The sequence below is a fragment of the Aythya ferina genome, assembly GCF_964211825.1.
Source record: "Aythya ferina genome assembly, chromosome: 9".
Classification (NCBI taxonomy): Eukaryota; Metazoa; Chordata; class Aves; order Anseriformes; family Anatidae; genus Aythya; species Aythya ferina.
Window position 1 is genome coordinate 2,189,253 of NC_140305.1, and position 24,708 is coordinate 2,213,960.

General features: G+C 37.1%; 1 protein-coding gene across 1 annotated transcript in view; it reads left to right on the plus strand.

Moving 5' to 3' along the window:
- LOC311441537 (uncharacterized protein) overlaps window positions 1–24,708 on the plus strand; it is a 340,215-nt gene that overhangs the window by 207,556 nt on the left and 107,951 nt on the right. The window contains exons 6-10 of the mRNA XM_084529789.1: window positions 419–535; window positions 618–716; window positions 1,535–1,696; window positions 3,014–3,099; window positions 23,577–23,689. The gene's annotated coding sequence lies outside the window, so the exon portion shown is untranslated. The remainder of the gene's footprint in view (window positions 1–418; window positions 536–617; window positions 717–1,534; window positions 1,697–3,013; window positions 3,100–23,576; window positions 23,690–24,708) is intronic.

The following is a 24,708-nucleotide window of genomic DNA, read 5'->3' on the forward strand; positions in this document are numbered from 1 at the left end:
ACTAAGCGTAAGGAGATATTACAGTTGTATAAAGGTTAATATTCCTGTGGGGGGCGAGGAAAAAAAATGTTCCTGCTACTTCTGGGTGCAAGATGTTGTACCCGAGGGCTGAAAGTAATAGTTGCTGGTGTGAAAGTATTCACCAATATCAATTGCAGATGAATGCTTTCGGAGTCAGCTGAAAGCTGAGTTAATCATATTTTAGCTTAATATTTAAACTTGTACTCTGTCAGGTATAATAAATGGTGGTGACTTAATTTTATTCAAACTTTATTAGCAATGTGATTAAAGGACTCAAATCCTTATCTGACACCTTTGCTATATTGTAATTTGTTTGCTTTTTTACCATTTTATGTGTATTCTAGAATTTCACTTTTATACCTTAGCTGAAATACATCTTTCTCTGCTTGTTTGATAGTTACATGATTAAGCTGGCTCTAATATGTATCAGTGACCATGTCACAGAAGTTACCTGTGCACTTATTGCCCTTCAGAATCACTGCTGTGCCAGGTTTAGGCTTGATAGCAAGACCAGGTGATTCTATGCCTCTGTTATTCACCTTTTTTGTTTGCACTCTTATTGGATAAACCGTGGATCACAATTTCTGTAATTGTAGGTGAACATTGGCAGCAGAGAAATGCAACACTTATGGTGCTGTTCCACTTGATAAACTTGCATTCTTGGGAATCTCCTGCATCCCTTCCCTGCTAGACTGGTAGGGTCATGCTGCTTTTATGAACTCTTGGTGGGAGTGGTCAGTACTGAACTGAATAATTCCCTTTAGAATTATATATTTAACAAAGCAATCCTTGAAAAGGCCTGCTAGGTTTCGGATGGGTGCACAGGAAGAAAAGGCTAAGAAAGAAATTCCTCCTGCGATGTGTGGCTGAAGAAGAGGTGGTAGATGGAGTGGTCTCTGCAGCTGCCGACTGCTCTCTCAGCAGGGTGGGGCCAGGCAGCCTAGCACAGAGCTGTCCTCTGTTGCTGTCCTGCCACTCCCTGCCCTGCCAGCAGCACTGCAGGTGATGCTCGGTGTCGTGATGCTTGTAAGTTGTGTGCATCTCTGGCACACAACTCACACCTTGGCCAACTGCGCACCTACCCTTCTGTGCGGTGAAATCACACTGATGTGGGAATTGAGAGTTTGGGACCCCTTGGTGCATGTCAGCAACAAATTCACTGTTCTTCATTTCCCTGTCATCAGGGCTGAGCTATGTCAGTTCATGTTCTCTAAGAGCAGTTTGAATTCAATTTAGCTGGCAATTAAGTTACTTTGTTGGAGTGAATTGGAAGCCAGTAGGAATGTTTGTTCAAAGGGTTAACTTAACCTTCCCCAAAGTTGTAACGAACGCTGGAATATCAAAAGCTCTTCCAAACTCTCAGAGTTAATAAATAAATAAATAAATACTTGCTTTTACATTTTTAAGTCAATGTATTCCCTCTGGAAAGAAAGTCTGTTTAAAGTACTTAAACTCATGGTACAAATGATTCATTTTTTCTCTAATCATAAACATTATTTGTCTGGTGTTTCAGTTCTTTAGATTTATGCAGTAGCCATGTTTGTCAAAGTATTTGGCACCAGTGACATCATCTTTGTTGAAATGCTGGACAGCGTGATGAGTCCCAGATGTTGTTAACACACACCAAAAGCAGAGAAAGAATAAAATCCAAAGGTCAACTATAACAGCTATGGAGGTAAAGAAAAGTGATTTTATTTTCTAAAATAAAATTCAAAGTAATTATTTCTATTTGTTTGAGGTTTGTTTTGCATAAATGATCACTCAGGGACTATGCTGAAAACTCTGCATATGCAGTATAAGGGGGGACTGAGATGTGAAGGTGGATGAATGCTGAAGGATAATTTGACTTCATGATTGCCCTGTTTCCTTTCTTGTTTATTTTTTTTCCTGATCTTTTACATTTTGCATGTGTAGATTATAATATATGCAGAATATGTGTGCTGAGAATTAAATATGCCTCTTACTGAACTGCCAGGATATAAAGTGTCTTTTGAATAATGGTCATGCATGGTTATGTCAGCACATCATGTTTTCTAATGTACTGTAACATGACATGCCCATGTAACCAAGAGTAGCATCATTTCCTAATGACATGTCATTTCTGTGAAATGTAAAAAGGATATGACTTGCTGAGGAATAGGATTGGAAATGTGATTTTGTTTTAAAATAAAATCACTCTGTACAGTTTTTCTATTCCCAAAAGTAGTTTTTATGAAAGTATGTTTTAGGTGCTTTGAGGGGAAAAAATCATAAAGGTACCTAGGCATGGTTTCATATTAACCGCATATCTACCCAAGTGTTTAATGTTGCATACATATCATAAAGTAAACATTAACAAATAATATATCTGTCTCAAGTATCCTCAGCACTGCATTACACTGACTTGACTAATATTTTCAAGGAGAATCAGGCAGAGATATTTTCTTATTCTCATACCAACAATATATACTGTTTTTTGAGCATTTTGCTTTCTGGATAGTGTTCAGTGCCATAGAGAATTCCCATATCCACAATTAAAAATTTAGCTTGGAAAATGAGTACCTAGTTGTCAAATTTGTTTTCTCAATTTACTTCAGTAGTTCTCCAGGTCTCATAGGCTTAAGACAAATTGTCTTAAAGCCACAGAGAGGAAAAGAAAATTTAGACCTTTCATATTGGAGGATTGTATCCTATAAACATGAATAGTCAGTTGACTGTATATAACACTGCCTTCTATACAAAGGCTTCACATCAGAAAAATATATATGTATATAAAAATGTATCAAAATATACGATGTTGTTTCAGCTCTTCTTAGGAGATTATTCTTCATTTGTTTAATTGAGGTGAAAATTTTGAAAGTAATTGGCATATTTAAGGGGAAAACATTAAGCTACAGTTATATATGCAAAAGTTCCAAAGAGTATTTGCAAAAGATTCCTAGGTCTGTAAATATGAGCATGTTTTTAAGTGAGAAAAAAAAAAAAAAACTTAAACCACTTTCTCTGTTTATAGGACTGTGCTTAGTTTACTTTCTCATGTTGATAGATGAAGAATGTTGGGTTTTGGTCAAGGGCTTATAAAGCTGTTGAACTTTACAGGTAAGATTTTCAGATACTCTTAACTTATAAAACCAACATACATGCAAGATTTTGCTAGCTCTCATTTTCAAAAGCACTTATGTTGTTTAGGGGTCTAATTCAGAGTTCTGAAAGCAGCTTGGATGCTAACTGACCTTCAAAGGGACATCTAAGCATTTATGGTCAGACATGGAATGTAAAAGGAGCCTAGTGGGATTTTTTTTATAGTACTTCAGCACCTCAATCCCTTTGAAATAATTTTAAACATTTTCCTTCAATTTAAATAATGGGGCATAGATTTCTAAATCATATATGTACTTATGAAAATATTACCCATAATTTATTTATACCTTGTGACTACCCCAGGAAAAAAGTGTGTTGTGGATGTAGTCCTTTAGTGAAAAATGTTCTATGAATCTGGGTACAAATCCTAGTTTTTGTCACTAATGTGTCATTTTAGTCATTATTTGCTGAGAAGTACCATTAGAAATCTGGGTCATATAGGCTGTACTTAAATTACATATCAGATGACCCAATTGTTTAAGGCAAGCCGGTGTAATTCGGCATCACTTGAAGCAATTTATTCCACTGAAGATCAGCTCCCTCAAAGTCCTGCATCTTTCTGAGTGGAATTACTTCACCTTCTCAAGTCTTTTCTTACATCTTCTCATATTAGTCAGGACCCCCTACCTTCCCGTCCCTGGCTTATCTGACTGGCTGATGGTACTGATGCAATTACTGTCTCCGTATACAGTCTTTTATTAGTTTTAGGAACATAATAAATTCACCTGAAACACAAACATACCTGTTATAGACTGTATGTGGAAATACTGAAGGAGAAAGTTGTATGAAAAAAAAAACACAGAACTTTGCAAGGTTGAGGAAGATGTACCTGTTTGTTGAGTAAAGTTAGGATAACACAGTATATCTTGTCATGTAATAAATTGTCACACAATGTGATATATTTTTGTATAATTTAGTGTCAGCGTTATTTGCTGAACAATTAATGCATTTGCAAACAGAATAGTTAGCTTTGCCAGTTGTGATTTTTATTATTTTTTTTTAATTCTTCCATTCACTCTCATTCGATTTTCTTACCATTCTTATGGCCAGAAAACTGTTGTGGTGCAAACTAAAAAATATGTAGTAATGTAATTAAAAGTCATGTTCAGAGCTATTGATCACACACCTAACAGTTTCTCTCAGGGACATTATACTTGTACCAAAACTGTGCTATCAGACTCTCCTCTAACACAGCTTTAATGCAGTGGCTTTTCATTAGTTCTGTTCAAAATACACAGAAAAACATGTGCCAGAAGCCTTGCATGTGATGGGCAGCACAGACTTTGCAGCTGTCTGTGTAATTCTTAGAAAGGTGAAGAAGTGATGACTTGTGCTCTATACCACCCAAGACTTTTTTTTTTTTTTTTTTTTTTTTTGGGGGGGGGAGGGAGCGGGTGTAAGGTCACCTTATATTTGTAGATCTTGGAAAATTGTAATGAATATTTATGATAGCAGCAAAAAATCAAGCAGCTGCAAATTGTTTACATTTTTGAGAATATGAAACCAGCTTCTACTGCAAAACAAATACATTTGTTTATAATTCTAAATCTGTTAGAATTGGATGAAAACTGAAAGCTCTTTGGTTCTGCTTTATCCTCTGTGTACCTGATAGTCGGAAAACTGTCAGTATCACAATTTTTAAAACACTATTGTCAACTGTATAGCTACAAGGTAAAGGCTGAACAAATTAATAATTCTAAAAATTGCACAAAAAATACTTGCATCAATTAATTTGAAATAAATGCCATAAAGCTTTGTAAAGCTTCCAAGTTGGAGAATTGCAGTCCACCTAAAATGTTATCAGTTTATGCTTTTTCCCTGCCTTTAGGAAAACAAATTCTTCCATAGCAGAACAAACAGCTCAGATGAGCATATTTGAAAAAGTGCACATTAAAAATGTGCACAATATTGGCTTCAAATTTTTGTTGGATTTTTCTACTGCAGAATCATGACTTACAATCTGCCACTGATTTAATAGCTAGCTTGAAAAATATATCAAGAGAAATAGCACTATCTTTGCTTAGGCAGAAGTAATCAATTCTAAATTTTGGCACTGCTGGTAAGTTGGTATTTAGATTGCATTTATAGTATAAAAACATATAGATTTGTTCAAACTGGAGAAATAATAGGTGATTATTAGGTGAAATAATAGGCAAACTTTAGATGAGGCACGCTATTTGACTAAAATGAATATCTTGCATGAAAGGGAAAACTGTTTTTCTGTTAGGATGATGATTTTCAAACTTTTCCGTGCCAACTACTGCTATCAGCAACAGTAGTGATAGCAGTCTCAGCCTGGAGCTGTACATGGGGTCACAAGTCACCATTGCAGACACTTGTGTATGACTTGTGGTATTTGGATTGCAACTTGGGAATGCCTGTGTTGGAGATTTTCATCCATTTAAATACAACTGCACTAATAAATAAAGGATCTGATTTAGAGACTACAGTTTCATTCTCTTTAGGTTTCATGTTTTCTGTATTTGGTTTCTCCAGTTCTTCCTATTGGTTAACTGCTACTTGTGTTTTCATTGAAATACTTTCGATTTGTGAAGCATGTGGAATGTCATGTTTTACAGATAATTCAAAGACCTCTATAGTCAGAGGTGCCCCTCCACTTTGCAAGAGGATCTCTTAACTACCATATAGTTTACTCTGCTTAGTAAACTGAACAATAATCTCCCTTTGAGTTTTTCCCTTCCTTTACCCATTCTCCTTTTTTCTTTCATTTTTTCCTTTTCTTCTTCTACTGCCCATTTTAACAGGCTGTCACAGACTATGCAGAGCAGTATTACATTACAATTCAGTAAAGCTCCTACAACCAGCATGCAAGACTTCATCAGAAGGCAAAATGCTAGTCTCAGAGGATAATAACTGAGATATTCTTTTAATAAGGACCATTTTTAAATGTTAAGGATGACTTGTTTTAATTGAAGAAGGGGAAAGGAACTCTTACCAAGAGTCAAAGAGCTCTCTGAAGTTTTCAAATTGTCTTGTATAGAAAAGCCTTAGAATCTAAATGAACAGAGGTTATGAACAACGTCTGACCATCTCAAACTGTAAATTTCATTTGACCAGGTTATTCTCTTCTACAGTTGAAAATCTGGCCTTAGTTTAAATAAGATATGTGACCATCCTAGTATCTGCAGGCAAATCATGAGATACTCATTTTACAGACCCAACTTTTGCTGGGTTTGTGTAACAGGGATGCAGAACAATTACCATTCACACCATTCTTTTCAATCTACTGTACAATATCCACCTGTTCTGTCAGACAGCAGGAATGTATGCCACAAATACAGACTACTGCCGTGACAGCAGCAGGAGTATGGCAGCAACAACTAATCAAATCAGCTGAATCAGAGGTGTGACTCATATTGCACTTCTGTGCAATGAAAACGAGCAGAAAGGGAAGAGCCAAATGGTTGTAAATTTTTTTGTTGTTTTATTTTTTAAGAACTTGCTTTTAATTATAGCCAGTAGAGTGGTTAAGTACAAGGAAAAAGTAATGAGGAATTCAAATAAAAATAACATTTCATCCTTACTGCAAAGGACAGGCAGAGAGAAATAGGTATAGGAGCCACCCAATGTAATCACTTTGAAAAAGCAAAGCATGGGTTTTGATTTTCCTAAAGAAGCAAATGCAAAAGAACTCTTGTCTGTACCATATGACTCATGATGCTTCTTTACTAGGCTTAAAGAGATTTGAACTTGAGTAATAGCACCATTAGAGCTCTTTACCAGGAGCCAATTCCTGTGGTTTCACTGGGTCCAGCTGCTGATGACTCACAGAGGAAGTGGCGGAGATTAGGTGCACAAGGAAAAAATCAGAACAGCTCAGAAATAAAGCAAATCAACCAAGCATTACCTTTTGTGCACGACAGAACAATGGCTTAACAACTAAGGTTCAAAATGATCCGTCTTATTCCCCTCATTTGTGCTATTCCTGTTGGAAAGACCACCAGGAAACATGTGAACCACTGTGGAATACACACTGTAATCCATGGAACATCTCAATTAATATTCCCTCTTGACTACAGCTAGAACAATACATAGCATCAAGCAGTTTAATCTCCGGCAATAACGCCTTTTGTAAGATCAAGAGGTCTTTCCCTTGAATTCAGTTTTAAGCGAGGATTTTGAAAATTAGTTAGGTATTCTGCATAATGTATAGTGGTGGCTGCAGGTTCCATAAATAATAGCTAGGTAAAATGTATAGAAAAAGGTTGCTTGTCATTAGTATGTTGCCATTAGTAATTTCTCCTTTTGCAAATTGACATTGTGTTCCCTTTAGAAGAGAGTTAATCCTCCAACAGTCTTTGTTATGAACTAATATATCTGAGATTGTGTAAAATTTAAAACACTGCCTCTCATATTCAGCTTTGTACTATAACGAAAATGCATCCCCAGCAGCAAAATGTTAAAATAGCAAATTTTAACATTTTAACATAAAAAGGGAGGATGGAGGGGAAGACATTCTGGATCTTGCTTAAATTACTAATTTAATTACTAAAATTACTAAATTACTAATTTAATTACTAAATAAGTGGTAGTGCTGCTGTTGTCTCATCTTACTACAGTGTTAGACAAAGAGATCAGGGGATGTTTGCTTCTAGGAAATTACAAATAGTTTAGTCTCAACTCCCTGGGGAGGAGTCCTATCCGAGTTGCTATAGATTAATAAAGAAAGTTATTGCAAAAACATAGGACTATTTTGACTAAATTAGACGATTTCTTTAAAGAATATATGAAAAGGATGATGTTCTAAGAGCATCCTAGGAAAAAAAAATTGCAGATTTTGCCAGTCAGCAATTTATCCTTTTTAAAATGTAACTGAAATAGAATTTAATGTATGTTCCACTTTCTATTTCTCATAAGAATTTCAGAGGTAAGATCAGCTGGTGATTACATACAGAGATGCATTTTATAAACATTTGATTAGTGATTAATGTAAAATGATTTGCAACCCTCTCTTTAGAATATTAACTAATGCATTTTATCTCATATATTTACCATCAGCTGCATTTTGCATTTTGAACTGCACAAGGTGACTGTGTGACACTGGTACATGGTCCCTGCAACACAGACTCAGTTTTTAAAAGGCCTGCATTACCATCAGCTTCAGTTGTGCTTCAGTTTGAGCAATAAACACTTCAAAAAATATTTCCAATGAGAAAGGTGCTTCTGCTGGTATTTTCCTATATGGCAAATCAAGGATGAATTCATTTCATGGTGCCTTTACTCCCCAAATTCCACTGTCTGCATTAAGCTATTAAAAATCAATAAAGATTGCATTTAAGACAGGAGTGCGCTGAATGTTTGGGATACAGCTGGTGAGTGGCTCAGGTGTGGTGTGGGTGTCAACAACATGGGTAGTTTGGATGAGTGTAGGGTGCTGCCATGGCCGTCCTCAGTAGTGAGCTGGGGTGCCATGAGCTTTGGGGAGAGCTGCACCAGCTCCCTGCATGCAGCCACATGGCCTTCACGCACTCAAAAGCTCATGGGCAGAGCAGATCAGTTTGTTTACTTCGCTCTGTTAAAAGTCAGTTGTTTTATGTTTAAATATTTCCATTCATCTCATCTACCTAGATTCTTTGGCACATATGTGAAGATGAAAGGAATGGAAACCTTATTCCTAGAAGTGCCATAAATAAAGATTCTGCAGGGAAAAAAAAAAAAAAAAAGTAAAATGGAGTTAATGTACATTAGAAATTGTTTATTTGATACTGTTTTACTACCCCTTTAAGGTATGATAATGTGAACTGGCTGTCAATACAACATCACTTAGTTGGTTTTCATCTGGACCTTAGAGCACAATAAAATTATTAGTACATAAATCTCTACTAATTTAGTCTAGATTATGATTCTTTCATCAACATGCACGTATAAATTATACCATTAATCATAATGATTTCTTTCAGTATTCATGTGGATGTAATATGTAATTTCATGGGAATCCCACTGTAATTTAGCATGAATTAATGTCCACTTATTGGAAAGCACTACCTACATTGATATTTCTAGGGGAAAAAAACAACCATGATGCATCTTAAACTACAGTCTAAATGACCAGGGTGCTGGTAAACAACCACCAAAGGAACATCACTGCAAGTAAAAAAAAGTTATCTTGAAGGCAGTTTTTTTCAAAACTCATTAGGCCAGATGGCAGCCTCTTTTCTAGGAGTATGGAAAGCACATGTGAGGGAACAAGGGGACTTCTCCCTGCCCTGGGAAACAAGGTGTGAATAAGTAGAGTGAGGGGAGAGGAGAAGCAGAGGTGCATTGCTAGATACTCGAGAAAGCAGAGCAAAGCCATCTGCTATACCTTTTTGACAGAGCAATAACTGCTAGATCAGTTTTAATGGACAATACCTTATAATTGGCCTCAACAATACATTTCATCGAGAGAAACGACAGTATTCATCCACATTTCTCTAGACTCTTAGCAACAGATTGTGTGTTTGGAAGTGGTCAGCCCATATATTGAGCAGGTCAAGAACCCACAGATGGGCTACCTTGTCCTCAGTTTCCCCTGCCTAAGAAACGTAGCTACCACCTTGAGAAGTGCTGTGCCCTTTGTGGAGGTGAAGTAGGATACCACTTAATCTAGCTATCAAATATATAAATGGAACTTACATATATACATATGCATGCTTCATAAGTAAGACAGTGAGGGGGAAAAAAAAGGAACTTCTGACTATAACAGAAGATGCATTAGGAAAAATGAACTAATCAGTGCTCTCCAAGGAGAAATTCATTCTGTTTAGGAGGCTGTACCCTCTGCTGCTGCACATACTTAATATAATTTATATTATTATTTAAATCACTTCGTAAATTTTAGATACTTTTAAAAAACAAGTTAATGGACCATACTTTACTGCTTAGCATCATTTATATCAAGAATTAGTGGCTGTGTAGATAAAACATGTGAATACAGAGGAGAAAACACAAGCAAATATCACGAAACTTGTGTAGCATGGGTTTAAAATACAACCACAGAAATAAGCCCTTGCAAAAGTCCAATCTTGTATGGTACAGACTTTCCTTTAAGCTGTGTGCGCCCCCGTCTTTTAATGTAATAAGTTCTTAAAACCACTTGCTACCACACAGGGGGCCTGTCCTTGCACCAGTCTGCCATGGCAGAATATTTATTCCACCAGGAAATATTTCCCTCTCCTCGCTTTGGATACAAAGGCAGGCAAGAACACAGCACAGCTTTCCCATAGGTTTAAGAGGAAATAAAGAAGGCAAATTAAGAAATTCTTGGGGAAAGCAGACGCACTTCTAACAACTGCTTGGGAGCTGAAGAAAGGGGCTGAAGCGCTTTTAACAGACACAGCCTAGAAACAAAGACAGAAGGAAACAGAGAAAGATAATAAGAACCTGAAAGTGAAAGGATTCTGGCAGCTGAGATAAATCCAGGGCCTTCTGCTGTGGGCTCATTAAAAGGCAGAATATATTCCCTAAAAATGTCTTACCTGTACCAGGCAATAAAACAGCTGTGCGTCATTGCCTCCTTCAGGTTAGCTGTGCTGTATTTCATTCCTCTGTATGCTCGCAGCTGAGAAATTTTGACAGGAAGCCCAGTTTCTGAAGCTTTGACACAATCTTTCACAGCCCAAGATTCCTGTCAATGTAATGCTGAAACTTGTGTCACTGAAGGGACTGAGGTGCAGAGATGGGACAGCAAGGAGTCACAGCAGCCGCAGGGGAGATGGGCATGAACTAAGCGACAAGCAGTACCCAAGGCCATGGTTAGCACTCACGCCTTATTTAACCGCAATTCTCTGACTTATTTTATGATAACCCTGAGAAAGCACAGGTTCAAATCTATGAAAAACAGAAATTTAGGTAAAGTGTGATATATCTCTTGGAATAAATAATGGAAAAAATGGCACAGAAGAGAGTCCAGTAGGTGTAAAGGTCCTAGGAGGGGAAAGCCGAAGTAGGGACCGTGCCCCTGGTTTTGCTGGAAAAAGGGTCATGTGTCCCAATGCTGAGGAGTCAGCCCCTGTGGATAAGAGGGCAGAGTTTCTTCAGATTTGTACACTGCTTACTTATTGCTTAATTGTGTGCAATTTCATGAAGCGTGGTCTTCAGTGAGAAAAACAGTTTGGAGCTGAGAATGGTTTGCTTTGGCATCTCGTGACTCAGGCCTAAACTCATCTGTCTTTCATATTCCCTCATTTGCAGTCTGTTTTCTTTCTGCCCGACTTGAATACTTTCTGCTCAGTAAAAGAAGTTGTGAGTTATTTTCCTGTATCAAATGAAGCTCCAGGCATGGATCCGTTGCTGCTGCCACAATGCAAAGAAGGATATAAAAGTAAGCTTTTATAAGCAGGGACAAACTTAGGCCTCTGGCATTTTGCAGTAAGGCCAGACAAAGGAGCTACGGTGAAAGTCTAATTTAAACAGAGGGAGAAAAATTCATAGGCCATATATCACCACCTCCTCTTTGCACTTGCCAAACTGATGTTCTGCCAAGGCAAGAAAAACTGTTTTACCTGAGAACAGACCAAATTATTATTTTTGTTTGTTTGTTTGTTTGTTTTTGTTGTTTGTTTGTTTGTTTGTTTGTTTTTCCCCTTTGGTAAATGGAAATCATGTTTTATAAGTCTGTTTTACCTTGCAGTTTGTAACTCACAAAGTCACTTCATTCTTGAATGCGTTGTTGGATAAAATTGTTTTCCTTTAAAAAAAAAATATTCTGGTCTGCTAATTTCAGGTAGCAGTAATTATCTAAACAATTACTGTGCCTAAATTATTAGTTGCTGCCCAAACGAGTGCCTGCATTGTTAGGTTACCTGGCATTTTTGTGTAATCACTTTTATTACCTATACATAAATAATTTTCATTCCTGATGAATGCACAAACAGCTGCCTGAGATGCTGTCTATACATTGTATTTGTATTACTTGGGTTCTGAAGCTAAGTGGGTAGATTGCTCATAGCAATGCATTTCGTCCATGTCCTTTGGATTCAGATGCAGCATGCACCTCCAGCTGTCCAGGAGCACCTCCATTACCCAGTGTTGTAGTAGAGCAAATAGCATTATGGCCTCAGTCTTCAAGCAGTATATTAGTGACAGCAGTAGGCAGACAACTTTTGTCTCCAGGGAATATTAGAAATCTAGAGCTAGAAATAGATGGATTAACTGAAATGCAAGCCAACCTCTGATCTACATTATTGCCTCTCTTCTTTATCTCACAAGGGAAGCAGAGATAACGAGTGATAGACACTGCTAATGATGGAAGTCCATGATAATACACTGAAGTGATAAACTTCTTTGTGGCCCTCATTGTGCCCAGTTGTCTTCTGCTGGTTATAAGCTCTAGCCTCAAGCTATTTACACCATGATCAGGCTAGTAATTAGCAAAATGTTTAATATAATATAGAAGCAATTAGGAGGTGATAACATGCAATTAAGATGTGTTTTCAGATTAAAGATTTTATAGTGCTCTATTTCTTGAAAAGATAAAGTGCCTATCTTAAAATGTCAAACTGCAGTGATTTAATCTGAGTTATTTTCAATTAATATGCATGTATTCTTGCGATGCGTTCACCGTTGTTATTGACATTGATAAATTAAGCTCATCCCAGCAGAATTTATCCTTGAGTCACTATATTTCCCGAATGTCAGTTCTTTATTCGTTTTTTTTTTTTTTTTTTTTTTTTATGCCTACAAGCTGTGAACGATCTAACTCTAAATCCCTTGATTTATCCCTGGGATTACAGTAATGTGTCAGTCTGAGTGGAACAATAATCTGAAAGGGCATTGTTATAAATAGTGTGTTAGAATATAATTGTTTGTCATGTCGTTTCTCCCCTTTAAGTCCCTCTGAGTCCTGTTTAAGTAATTTAGACAGCTAGAATGACAAGAGTCTTGAGACTTCACTTATAGAGTTGTCCAACCAGTCTTCAGCCTACCCTAACTCTTTTGAGACTATCTCATCTGCAAAGTAGGAAGTGGAAACAACAGATGAGTTCCAACTACACTGTGGATTTGTTATGAGATTTTGCTCAGGCCATTTATAGGTCAATGGAAATGCTACTGATACTAATTTTGCACTGGCTAGTCAATAGAAGAGCTTAGACAATAGATGGCAGGGTGTTTCCTATCATCATTACAGAATTTAGAATCCCAAAGCATTGCAGTTCATATTCTTCAGTTCAGTATCTGAAGGAGATAATTTTTTTAAGATGTTATTTTTTTGATAAATTTTCTAATCATACAGAAAAAAATATCTGAGGCAGGAAAGACAGGCAACTCTTTTTATGGAGCCAGCATTTTAGCAAAAGAGGTAAATAGCTGCCAAGAAAAGAATGCTAGAAATGAGGGTGTCCTATTGTATCATCCAGTCCAGGTTCTGGATCCTGTAGGATTTTTCCTCGTGACACATTTTTCTGGTCTTTGGTCTGGTCTTTCAGGTTTTTTAAACTCTTCCAAGTAGTAAGGCATCCAGACAGCGGTGGATTTGTATATAGCAGGTAGCAGAAGGTTTTCCTGATTTTAACCATACTTTTCTTTCGTACTATTTTCCCCCTATAGCTAGTGCTAACACTTTACCAAATATTTGGATTTGTCTTTTCTCTTGCTCTTTCTCCTACCCGTTTGAAGGGGCTGTTTGGTAATATTTTGTTCATATATGATTTCAAAATGCAGATTAGCTGACAGCCATTGCTAAGCAGGACAGGTTGTATTTGGTTTTGTGTCATCCAACTATGATTAAACTTTGTGGAAACAATGGATTTAGTAAAGTAAGATGCTGTAACTCTTCACAGTTTATGCTGATTGGCCAGTGGCTGTTATCATTAATTCAGATAATCCAGTTCTTTACAGGACTGCTTGAACGCAATGAAACATTGCCATTTGACAATCCTTGCGTCAATGTTGATCGAGCCATGCATATTTGATTCTCATCTATAAATAAATACCAACCTCTCAGGTAAGTCACTCGCATCTTAGAATGAAATGCTGTTCTCCAATATTATCTGTAAATACCTCACTGTCCTGTCCTTCAACTTTGCTTCACAGACCATTTTAAAGACAAGCAAAGAACTAGCAACACAATTAAAGGAAGCTGTCAACTCATGGTGGAGTGGGTCAGCTGGAATCCAGCATGTGAGATTTTGGGTGGCATCCCTTGTATAATGGGAAAGTGATGTGATTGATTGCAAATCTCACCCTATCTTTCCCCCTGAAGCTCCGAAAAGCCTCAGATTATCTGTGTTTCCCTTCCCAAGTAATGCAGTAGCCCAGAATTGCTAACAGAGATAGTAACTAACATTGGAAGCATACAGGAGAGGAATAAAAAAAAAGCTTTCTGTTAATAATATAAAACTAAAGCATAAACAAATATACCAGTAACACAAATGCCACTGGGATATTAACCAAGGCTAGTATTGCTGTGCTAGATTTGCTTCTAGCTACAAGACCATTTGTACAGTATATTTTTAATATTTTTCTTTACAGACACTCCATTGATGTCATATACAGAGCTTACTGAATTATGCGGCTCACATATTTAACAACAAATAATCCTTCCAGGAACTATTATGGATTTAAGTGTGATTATAGTAAGGATATCCAATAGCTACTTTAACTTATACACATATTCGTTTTGCAAAATTGTAGACAATTATACTGTAGCCTAGATATGTATCAGGCTTAGTTGTGTTTCTAACAACTTCTTTTACTTTTGACTAAAAATGATGTGTGTTACAAAATTATCTCAAATGCTGTATGTGATTATTATATTATCCCCTCATGGCTGAGAAATTTGACATTTAAAATAATGTTACAAAATGTGCCAAAATGAGTTTCACTTGCTTCTTCTCTAGGTTAATTTTTACTTTAGTGAAATCAGAATTAGTCCGGCTGCTTCATGCAAATGGTCTTTCCTGTATGACACAGCAGGCAAATTAAAATTTTTCATTCAGTCAAGTGTCAGCTGGTAAAAGAAAAGGTAGTGCTCTTTTTTGCATGTGTTTGTTTCTGTTTGTGTACTGCACATTTAAGAAAAGAGGAAAACAGATTTTTGCAGAGCTATCTTTGAACCTTAGAGTTGCTTTACAACACTATTACTAACAAGCCACAGGTTAACACTACAGGAGCGGGTACACTCCTGTACACTACAGGAGCGGGTGAAAATGTAATTGAGGGGTATGATGACAGTTAATTGTCCATAATGTATTTATCCCAAGATGCACTTACGCATCTGTTATATACATGTATTTAGGTATTTGTTACTAGTAGCCTTGGTGATATTTAAGCAGAGGGGCATCTATATCTAAAAGACAATAAAAAAGGAAAATGCTATCAAGGGGCCCTGAAGTGGCAAGACAAAGAAAGTTCCTCTCTTTTTCACTGTCTCTGAAGTGAATAGGCCTATCTATTTCAATGGGATTTATTTATTTATTTATTTATTTATTTATTTATTTATTTTCCCCACATATGCCTTATTAAGGTTTCAGTACAAAACACTTGACTCCTATTTCTGGGTGTACTACAGAACTGGATTACATGATTACCTGCAAGCATTTTAGTAGTGATGTATTTTGATATTTGCATTTCTAATATAGTCTCTTCTCTGTTTCAGCTTATTGTTGTTATAAAACAGCTTTGTACAATAGATTAAAGTAGGGTCTATTCACCCATTGACACATAGAGGATTTATGTGTGGGAGTAACCCACAAACTTACCCTCCTCTTTACTGCTTCCCTCCATGCATGCCTTGTGATAATTAGTCATCTACTTTTATCTATATTTGTATGCCATCCAGACATTTAAGATGAGAACAAGTCACTGTACTGAAGCAGTGTCCTGAATTCAAAATGCAGTGATGCAGCTCAAATGACTCAGGGCGATTATCCATTTTCTGGGCCTGCTTCTGCTCCCTGTGAAGTCAACAGCAAAACTCCTGCAAGGGTCAGCAGTGAGAGGAACCAAGTCTCAAAAAATTAGGATATTTCTTTCTGGGATCGCTCAGGAGGAGTCACATAATTGAAACCAAACTGTGTATCTTTAAAATCCAGTGTAGATTAGGATAGTAACAACATCATTTTAAGGCAGTGGTTAGTACCACGCAAACACTCATCAACAGCACATGCTTTTTCCAAAACTGATTATGTAAACAGGCAGGCTGTGCAAGGGGAAGGCTCACCCAATATCACACCATAGGAGAGCTGGGATCCTAACCTAGTTGTGCAGTCTGTGATGCTCCTTGGAAAGTTAACTTTGTCATCAGAGTTCATCTTTCTTGCTGTGGAGCTGGCCCTGCATTTTGATTTTCTAGACTCTCATCAACCTTAGCAGGATTTTGTAAGGGGGACATCAGTCCAACTATATATATAAAATCAGGGTCTATATAACCACATTATCTTAAAAGCACAGAACTCAGTTCATATCAGAAGCTGCCTGCTACATTTGAAATTGGCTAAACACGAGCATCTTAGAAATATTATCTGAAGTTGCTGAACACTGATATTAACCTGCAGCATGCTTGCAGTGCTCTGATAAAAATGCAGTTGCTGTGGTAATTGTTATATTATGTTCAGAAAAGTGCCAAGATTATAATTGCTTGCAAAATGACTGCAGTTCAGCTTTAATCTATATGGCAAAACTGTTTACTAAAATTAAAAAAAAAGTCTTTGCATAAACAAATATATTCAGAAGTAGACTTTTTATTAAACTTTTAACACCAAAATTATGCTTATACTTATACTTTATTAACCAGAAGCTATTTGTAATGTCTGCTGTTTGTTAAAAACAAAACCAAAAAGCATGTATAGCACCCAAGAAACCACAACAAAAAACAAAACCCCAAAACACAACAAACCTAAACCACCAGAGGATGATTTCCTTAAGAATGTTCTCTCAGGTATGTTCAGAATATTAATTAGGCCCATCTATTTCTATTGGATAATAACAATGTCCAAGAACTGAATAGAATCTGTGACCTGTGAAAGGGCCATTCATATGCTTTAGTCTGCCTTAGCGCATTCCTTAACAAGTGAACATAGACCTTTTTCTTAGTCATCCTAAATGTTTCAACTGTGTATTTCATGGTTTGCTTCTTGTGTCTCCAAAACACATAGCTTTTTCTTTTCTTTTCTTTTCTTTTCTTTTCTTTTCTTTTCTTTTCTTTTCTTTTCTTTTCTTTTCTTTTCTTTTCTTTTCTTTTCTTTTCTTTTCTTTTCTTTTCTTTTCTTTTCTTTTCTTTTCTTTTCTTTTCTTTTCTTTTCTTTTCTTTTCTTTTCTCTTCTCTTCTCTTCTCTTCTCTTCTCTTCTCTTCTCTTCTCTTCTCTTCTCTTCTCTTCTCTTCTCTTCTCTTCTCTTCTCTTCTCTTCTCTTCTCTTCTCTTCTCTTCTCTTCTCTTCTCTTCTCTCCTCTCCTCTCCTCTCCTCTCCTCTCCTCTCCTCTCCTCTCCTCTCCTCTCCTCTCCTCTCCTCTCCTCTCCTCTCCTCTCCTCTCCTCTCCTCTCCTCTCCTCTCCTCTCCTCTCCTCTCCTCTCCTCTCCTCTCCTCTCCTCTCCTCTCCTCTCCTCTCCTCTCCTCTCCTCTCCTCTCCTCTCCTCTCCTCTCCTCTCCTCTCCTCTCCTCTCCTCTCCTCTCCTCTCCTCTCCTCTCCTCTCCTCTCCTCTCCTCTCCTCTCCTCTCCTCTCCTCTCCTCTCCTCTCCTCTCCTCTCCTCTCCTCTCCTCTCCTCTCCTCTCCTCTCCTCTCCTCTCCTCTCCTCTCCTTTGCTTTTCTCTTTTTAGTGGGAAGTATTCCGTGCTCTCCTCATTTAAATGCTTATGCCTTTATGGTTATTTTTACTGCCATACCTATGGGGCTTCTTACTGTATTGCTTGTAGCTGAAGGAGATTTTAAAGGAATTAAATTTATGCTGTTTAAATCTTCAGGGGCATACAACAATATCTTAAACAATTAGCAATAATTAAAAAGCATCTATTCAACTGTTTAAAAAGCAAGTAGATTTAATTTAAATACAGTAGTCAGTCCTAAATTGTTTTTTTTTGGTTGGTTGGTTGGTTAGTTGGTTGTTTTTGTTTGTTTTTCATTAAAACCAGGATAGTTCTTCCCCCCTCCCCAGCCTGCTTTTCCTTTAGGAACTTTTCAGCAGCTACTTTGCTGAAGTAGTGCAACAGTTGTTTCGTTGCTTCCAACATGTGAAATGAGTTTGTTGGTTCAGAGCATTTCCCAGGGGGTTTGTGTTAGGGATTACCAAAGCCTGCACAGAGCTGATGTAGGTATTCTCCTTGGTTGTTTAAGAGGTCAGAGGTTGAACTGATTTGGAAACTTAAGAGCCTGATCTGTTAAATGCAACTCTGCGTTAGGCACAGTGCCTGTACAAATACGTTCACAGTAGTTTAGTGAAGATACAGTAAAATATATGCAATCTTTGTATTCCAGTAACTATAATAATTATAATAAACAGTAAAATGGCATTAGATATTTTTTAAGTTCTTGCAAACAACTGTCTTGTCTGTTCAGTCTGTGTTCATGAGTGGTTGCTGTAGCAATTCTTATTTGACACAGTTCTGTTTCTGAGCAGAACAATCCTAGAACACAGCCTGTGTGCCTGGAGCAGTTTCTGCTGCTACTGATCTCCCGTAAAGGTGGAATGTACCTTTAGGTGGGACACCAGAAGCTTGCATGGCCAGATCTCAGCCAATGTTCCTTCCTAAGGCAGCCCCAATCTGTCTTGCATTTGTTCTACTGCATGATTAGGAATATAAAGTCACATATTGGATGCAGTTGGAACCTTTTAATTTGTACTGTTGTTACCGAATTAGGGAATTGGAGCTGTCCCTTGCTTGCCTGTAATCTTCTCCCTCCCTCTCTGTTCAAAACCATGTTCAAAATTTTCTGGAGAATTGTAGCATGTACAATGCTATTGGGATACAGTGTCACAAAAGTACTTTTTGAGAGCAATTTTGATTTAGAGGTGTTTGTCCCTACTTGATCAGTCTTGGTTCCACAGCACAATTCATTGATCACAATAAGCTGGATAAGGAGGACTGGGGCATAGCACCAACTTAACTGTTTGTGCCAGCTGGGGGCAATGTCAGCAGAACTGCATCCTTCCTGTATTGTAATCAAAATAATTTGTGTGACTTTTAGATACAAACTGAGGAAATTTTACATGCGTGTTTTATCAAGGTGATTAAAATGCGTGGATTCATGTATGCTTTTTTTTTTTTAATTTAGACAAAATATATATTTTTTTGATTAATATTTTTTTTCTTTTCTTTTCTTAGAGACTAAAAGCATTTTCTTGAGGGGATGCGAGGGGAAGGGATAAATTCTAGACAGTTTGTTGTAAGTGCCAGATAAAGTGACAGCTATCTACATGAGCAAATTTCTAGCAGAGCCTCACATCCACTGGAAAATGCTCGAGTCTACAAATAGAAAAAGGTTAAAAACTACTGACCTAAATAATTGGATTGGTTTTCAAGAGTGTTCTCATTGATTATAAACAGATGATGATAATGAATAACAGCTCCCATTATTGATGAAAGGCATCATTTATGAGGAACTTGTCCACAGATGCTTAGAAGAAGGATACATCTAATACGAGTCTTTGATAAGGAGGAACATTTCTCCCTTGCTTGTGTATTTTGTATGCATAGCGTACATAAATATTTTTGCTTTCACACTATCTTATTTTTCTTTAGAACTCAGTTTAGAATCGAACTGTAGCAGATAAGAGAAAGTGTAAGACAAGATCTTAGTTTCATTTGTGAGTTGTATGCTGCTTCATGCTTCAGTCCTGAAACTGCTTTCATATTTACTGTTACTGTTTGACCACCTGTTCTAAACTTAGTAAATTCGACATCCTATAATATAGAGGATATTAAAAAAAAAATGTGTGAATAAACAGTTAAATTTTATACCAGCTTTAGATCTTTTTTAGGTTGCCATATCCAACAGGTTTCATGTTTTGATTTTGTATTATTGTGGTGAATACAGAAGAGCTGTGTAGTTTACTGAGAGAAAAATTGTGTTATAGGAGAAAATTCAAGTCTGCATTTTAATTGGTAATTCTGGACACCCTCCTTGAAGTTTTTGTCTTTGATGTTGTCAGTCATGTATTTCAGATCTCTGTGTTTTTAGAGCTTTGTCTTAATTAATCTTTTGACAGTTTCTGGAAGATTGATTTTGGCAGTAAATTTTGTCGGTCTTGTTATGCAATACTTGTGATTGTGACTGATAATAATCTAAGCTGAAAACACATAGAGACCTCTTGACAGAAAGGTTTATCATTCTTCTCAAAATATTTTTTTGTTCTATAAATAATAGCCTTGGTCCATTTTGTCGAACTCAATACCACTCTGATCTGTACATGTTTTGAGTAACTATATCGCACCAATTGTCAACCATGATCCAAGCTTCTTCCAAAATGATATTTTCAGACATTTTTCATTCTAAGTGAGGGCATTTTGCTGTTATACTAATATTAGTTGGAACCAGTTTAGGTCACACAGAGATGAAGCTATCTGATCAGTACCCTATCAGGAGAGTATTTGTGTAAGAATTTGATTAAATCAGTAATCTACTCTCAGGAAGTTTTGAATTTATTGAACTCCACTCCTTCCTCTGAAATCTGGAAGACTACTGTTTAAAAACATAATCTAATCTTGCCTTCTGGGAGCATTTATAGTCACTGTACTCTACAAGGAGCTAAGCTCGTCTACATGAGCATAGCCCAGAGTTTCTATGCTTGCTCTGTATGCCCTGACTGGCAAAGTGGAATAGGACTTTGAGTCAGTGAGCCACTGGAATATCAGAACAGGTGGAGCAGATAAATAGATGGTCAGATGGCAAGGGGATCTGCAGGCAGCGGCTGGTCCTTGTGTCTAGCAAGTGAGTGAAGCTGCTGTGCCATGGGTGGGGGCAGCAGTCGTGCAGGTCTTGCATCCACCCACCCCACCTTCTGCTCACTTCAGTCACACCCAAATGCATGTAAATCTGTCAGCTTCATATTGTGACTTAATTGTAAAGTAAAGAGAGGTTGTTTAATAAATAGGTATGATCATCCTCGCTACTCAGAAGAAGGAGCCAGAAAGCCAAAGTCAGGGAATCCTGGGGGCCGTAGAAACATGAAGGCTGCTGGAACACACACATGCAAATGGAAAATTTGATTACAACAATGGGCTGTCTGCTTTGCAGCTCCTGGAAGCCCACCCTCAGCCATAAAAATGCAAAAATAGTGCAACAGGCAATGTGGCAGAACAGGGCGCTCTGTATTCATTCACAATTAGGTGTTCTATTCTGTTGTCACCAGATGCTGCCACGCACATTACACAACAGAAATGGGATTAGCAGGAATAACAAAAACCTGTCAGAGTACAAAACCATGGCCTAGTAGTCCTGACAAATTAAACAGCCTACAATGAGTGCCAGAGCATGAAAATCACTCACCCTTCCTCTTCTATCTCTCAGAGGTAGGCAGTAAATGCCTTCTTAAAGGCAGGCCACCATGTAGCCAACACTAGAAGAAGGGGGAAAAGGCACTTTTCATTTCTCATTGAGTGTAGAATAAGGACAAGCCACCTGACCAGTGAATATCTGAAACTTATGTGTTTCGTTCTGTTAAATACTGAATAATTCACATGCTCCTGGTTTGTCCTAACACTTGTTAGAAACACTGTTATACCTAGCAATATAATTCTATACATATGAGCTTCCATGGAGTGCTATTAACTTGATTTGTATCCATGTAATGCAATATAAAATAGGTCCAACAACTATGTGAAATTCATGTTTTGATCACTATCTTCATGCCGGCGGGTCATCAACAGAGGATGATGGAGGATTCAGAGGGTGAGAGAAGACTGTGCAGAAACTAGCTCCAAGGCTGGAAACCAGATGATGCGTGGTTTTTTTGTATAGTGCTGTGGGACAGCTGCAGTGTTTTCAGGTTTTTAAGATAAGAACAGGAAGCTCGTGTCTTCTATAGCCTGTTTTACTTATCTTGAGTTTAATAATGGTGTCATTAAGCTAAGCAGCCAACTGTGTTTGAAATTTCTCTAGGGCTCTATGACAAGTTGCTCCTTGCAACTTGTTGTCCTTTCTGAATCAAACTCATGTTAAAAGCAGTGACTTGTAACAAACTTTTTCGTGTGCTTTTTTCAAAGCATCCTTCGGTTTTGTGAGCTGCCTATTTTTGATTCATCTAATCTTACTATTCTCTGTAGATAGTGAACATTGGTCACTCTTATTGCATCTGTACAATTTGTCAGCTGGAAAATTTTTCTCCCGGCAACTCTCAAACATTATTTGCTGGTCCTAAGCCTGGTGCATTCTTGTCCTTGCCATAACCTCAGCTATATGGTTTTTCATTTTTTGCTGTGTATGGTTTCTAATAGCTGAAGTGAATGGACATCAGCAATGGAGAAACAGAAGGTAAGTAGCTCAAAGACCAAAAGCTTTAGGCAGGCATCCAGGTGATACTTACTTTCATGATACTCTTTTTTCCCCCATATACTTCTTTATTCTCACTTTTCTTCCTGCCTGAGGAGTGGCAGATAAGTCACAGGTGCTACTGTAAAGTTTAGATGACCAATGCAGCAAGGGTGACAAATACTATTTTCTTACCTCTTTCCTGACCCCGTAAGATTTTCAAGATTTCTTCTGGGAATTACGTGCAGAAGATGTATTTCTTCATCTATGGCACAAAAGCAATTTTTTCCCTTTATTTCCACCCTCTGAGAAAGTTCTTGGAGTAATAGATAAAATGTCAGAAATAATTAAGAAAAATACTGATATACACTGTGGCAGAGAATTATGCCTTTTGAGATGGTTGTTGTCATCATCTGTAGTCAGTCCCCTGATAGATATAAATACCAGCTTTATCACCTTGTTTTAGATGATGGTGTGTTGAATTAATGTTGATGAAGGCTATATTTTGGCAACTTCAGTTAGAGCAAAAGAATGATTTCTGTTGTGAAGCAGAGGACATAAGATCAGAATAGTGTGAGTAATCAAAACAATACAGATATTCCTTTATATACTTTTTATTTGGTCCTGTTCATGAAAATCCCTTACTCCTTTTTTTTATTATTTTATTCAATTTATTTTTATCTTAAGCATGATTATGTATGGAAAGTAAACATATCTGTGTGCTCTTAGTGCTTAGAGTGCAAACGGTGTTAATATGTTTAACATATTAAAAACTAAAAGCAGTTACTGGCAAGTGGTGATAGTTAAACTCAAAGAGATTATGACAATTTAATGTTATGGAGGAGAAAATAGGTAGGTGCTGGTTACACCCTAAGGAATCTCCTGTGATGAGGTGACTAAATAGTATATATACAAATATTGTAGTACCCATATGCATATTCAAAAAAAAAAAAAAAAAGAGAGAGACCAGAGACTTTTTGTTATGATATATCTAGGAAAAGCATACTTTCCCTTGTTTTTTTTTTTACAGAAAATTACAACCTTAGAGAAAAAGGGGCATCCTGAGTGAGAGGACTGCCACTGTGAAAAGAGTAAGAGTGAACTTAAAGGGAATTGTTTGCAAGATAGTAGAGATATTGACAGGTAAGAAATGGAGATTTGATGTAAGTATCATAGGAATCAAAAGCAGAGGACAAGAAATGGTACTGGAAGAATAGGAATGGCAAGAAAATATGAGGAGAGAGATGCAGAGGACTAGTTCCATACCAAACTTGCCTGCAATAAATACAAAGTACCACATAATGCTGGCATGGCGCTCTAGGCTGAGTATAGAACAGTTCTGTCCCATAGAATTTCCTGTCTAAGGGCTTTTTTTCTGTCTGGCATGGAGAACATGTGTCCAGTTAGTATGCATGCCCTGGAGCAATTGTTGCTTTTACTGTCTTTACTTTTAGGGCTAAGTTTCTGTTCAGATTATTAGGTGTTTATGCCCTTAAGAAAGAATCTTTTTGTCCTGGATTTTTACAATAAAAGGTCTTATTTATTTTCAAGGGAAATGCATCATGACTAGATTTATAGTGCCGTGTACTCAAAGATCAAATTGCATGACCACGAGCATTTATATTTTTATTTATTGGGAATAATATAATAAAAAGCTTCTTAGCTTATGTGCAGCTTAAGTGTTGAGCATTTATCTTTTTCAAAATACATTAGAAAGGCAAATGGACTTGGAATGCCAGTTAAAAAGCAAGGATCACTAACTGTAATTTATTACTTTTTGTATTTAGGTAGATTTGAAGTAGGAGTTATATTGCCTGCAGATCAACTTGAATTGCTCTACTATATTTTATTAGGTATACAAGGTAGCAATTGGTTGCATAAGGGGCTAAAAAATAAGTCCTAAATCCTTGTCAACTTTTAAACGATACTTTTGTATTCTTTGATTTATTTAAAAAAAAAAAAAAAGCCTCGACGGCTATGTCTACATAGCATGTAGGTACCTTAACCTGCTTTAGAATGGATCTCTGTATAAAAAGCCTGCGTACACATGCAAACCTCTGTAAATCAAAACTCAATGTAAAACTCAAAATTTTTTTTCCAGACCTTGGGAATTTTGGGGTATAAGCACAATACTCAGGGCCAGATTTCTTATAGTCTACATT